General features: G+C 36.8%; 1 pseudogene; it reads left to right on the top strand.

Annotated features, from left to right (window-relative positions):
• Positions 1-2,355: 2,355 nt before the first annotated feature.
• Positions 2,356-2,930, top strand: LOC114610713 (annotated as a pseudogene).
• Positions 2,931-3,147: the final 217 nt, after the last annotated feature.

The following is a 3,147-nucleotide window of genomic DNA, read 5'->3' as shown; positions in this document are numbered from 1 at the left end:
TTTAGCCAATATAGTTTTTTTTCTTTTTTTGTTTATTAACACACATTAATTATACAAATTAATGGGTTTAACTCTGAAAAATTATGTGTTTATTTGTGAACACTTCAAATAATTAGGTCCAGTTGTCAGTTTAAAAACTACTTTGGTATTTATTGAAACAACACTCACTGCAAACCACATTCTAAGACAGTAACAAGAAGAAGAATGTGGTACCAAGTCACCTGCAATTTCTATGGGTATAAAAGTCAAAGATAACCAGCACATTTGTGATCACTTGCTTTCATTTATAATTGAAGGAAATGTTAGGCTTCCAATTCAGATCAGTGAAAATGAAGATACTTTTGTTTGTCATAATAGTATAACTACTCCCCAGCATTCTCTTACTTTTATTATATTTTTTGAGTTTAAAAGTTCCTTCCTGGCAAATAGTCTGAGACAAAATTTTTTCCCCTATAATGCAACCTTTTACCACAAAGGGCAATTGCTGTGATTTTCCACTCAGATCACTACTTCTGCACTCCTTTGTGTGTGTATTTGTATGTGTGTTATATGTTTGTGTGTGTGTGTGTGTGTATTAATTTGAAGGCTCTATTTTCAAACATATTTATACTTGTGGAAATATTTTGTTTGTTTTCAAATGCACAGTTGAGAATGTGATAAGCTTTCTCCTAGCTCCATATTTTCCACCAGCTTCACTCTTCCAAGGAATCTCCAGTGGCTTCTATTAAGTGAAGCTACTGACATTGGACTCTTGTACACACCCTTGAAAAGGCCCATCCTCTTGTTTATCCCCAGTTCATTTTCCTTTAATTACATGAATTACTTGATTTGCATATGAGATTCATGTCGTCTTGATTATTCAGAATTAACCCGAACATAACACAGCTGCTCCATGATAAGTCCGGGTGTATCTGTCTGGGTTTTTCTCGTTCTCTGTGCAACAGTGCCTCAGGGAGGCCAATATCTCTAATATTAGTGGCAAAGACAGGCTCAGACCTCCCTCTGCCTATAGCTGTCGAACCCAGATCACTTCACTATCCTGTATCCCAGAGATGGCTGGCAATTTATACTTGCGAAAAACTTTTTTCTAACCCCCAGCTCTTTTCATCATCAGAGTTATAAATGGATGTTCTCTGTTCTGTGATGAGCTGTAAATCAATGTAATATGTTTCTCTATCATTTATTCATTTATTTCTATACTCCATCTGTAAAAAATAATGAGTGTGAGGCTTTAGAATTTACAGGGAATTAAGAAGCTTGTGATGTATCTCTTTCCTCTTTGGGCTCATCTCTGTTTCTATTTTTTTCTCATAGGTTGGTTACCTGGTTACCTCCCTAGCTTCACATAGCACAACTACTATTTCTTGATTTATTAGCATTCCATGATGTCTGTTGACATATCATTTTGAAAGTTGAGGACATTACACACTGCACTCCACATTTCCCATTTTCCCATGGATGCTAGTTTGATAGCTGTATCTCTAATGCAAGTCTTTGTTTTTTACTGTGCCTCGATTACATTAGCATCTGCATTTGTCTGCTATGTTTTCTTCTCTTTCCTATTTCATTTTTTTGGTCAGATATGTACTTACTTTCATATTGTCAAACATGCCACTATTTACTCTCACATTTTGGACCAAATGAATACTTTTTGACTATTACTGCAGATTAATTCTACAAGTTTGGAATTAGCAAAGAGTCTTTGCCTAAGTTTGACCATCAAAATACTTCTCAGTTGTAGACAGAGTTCTAATTTGGTGACCTCCTGGGTTAAAGTCAACCATCATGTCCAAGTAACCATCATATTATGCATGCCATTGATTAAATGCATGTTTAACTTTTCATTGTTATATGTTATACATTATGTATAGGAGGATATTTGTTATGTCTCTAGGATTTTATTTCTATCTTATTTGATCTTGAATGAAAGAAATACATTTTTTTTCTGTTTTTGATTTCAAAGACCCTCACAAAACCAATTAAGTCATAATTTATGTGGGTAGAACTTTAGTTTAGGCTTATGAAAGATCAAAATATTCTTGAATAAAGACACAATAAAAGTAGGCCTACTTATGATAGCAATGGCAATTGTCACAGAGATTCTACCTTTTTCCCGCACTTCCCAACCCAGGAAGAAAGAGTTCAGTGGAAGGACACCTGAGAATGTAGGCCCTTTCTACATAAATATCTTAGATGAAGTTCTGTGTGCAGCAATCAGAAATATTAGTATATAATTACTTCTTTCTTTGGGTGCAAATGACAATAATCTGCTCTCACTGCAGAGGTTTCTTAACAATATCAAATAACTTGATGTTAAAAGTGTATACTGCTCTCTTTGCCCCATCTACTGCGAGAATGAAGACCATCCTCAGCAGTCAGACTGTCGACATTCTGGAAAATGTTAACATCACTCTGAAGGGGCGCACAGTCATTGTGAAGGGCCCCAGGGGAACTCTGCGGAGGGACTTCAATCACATCAACGTAGAGCTGAGTCTTCTTGGAAAGAAAAAGAAAAGGCTCCGGGTTGACAAATGGTGGGGAAACAGAAAGGAACTGGGCACTGTCAGAACCATCTGCAGTCACGTTCAGAACATGATCAAGGGTGTTACACTGGCTTCCGTTACAAGATGAGGTCTGTGTACGCTCACTTCCCCATCAATGTCCTTATTCAGGAGAATGGGTCTTTGGTTGAAATCCGAAATTTCTTGGGTGAAAAATACATCCGCAGGGTTCGGATGAGGACAGGTGTTGCTTGTTCTGTCTCCCAAGCCCAGAAGGATCAATTAATCCTTGAAGGAAATGATATTGAACTTGTTTCAAATTCAGCGGCTCTGATTCAGCAAGCTACAGCAGTTAAAAACAAAGATATCAGAAAGTTTTTGGATGGCATCTATGTGTCTGAGAAGGGAACCGTGCAGCGGGTTGACTAGTGAGGCCTCAGATTCCTAGCTCCAGAAACAAGATCCTGATCACAAGTACAATTTGGGCAATAAAGGACTTATATATTGAAAAACAAGGTGTATATTGCTTAAAATGTAAATCTTCAGGAATAAAGACCTCCCTGTCCTTCAGTGTGACTTAAGACCATGATTCATTGTTCCAAGATAATTCTTCAGAATTCTTTTTGGTAAGGAAAATTTCAGAAGA

Source organism: Grammomys surdaster, unplaced genomic scaffold (genome assembly GCF_004785775.1).
Source record: "Grammomys surdaster isolate TR1022 unplaced genomic scaffold, NIH_TR_1.0 129, whole genome shotgun sequence".
Taxonomy (NCBI): Eukaryota; Metazoa; Chordata; class Mammalia; order Rodentia; family Muridae; genus Grammomys; species Grammomys surdaster.
Note: the sequence above shows the minus strand (reverse complement) of the source record. Positions and strands in the feature narration are given on the sequence as shown.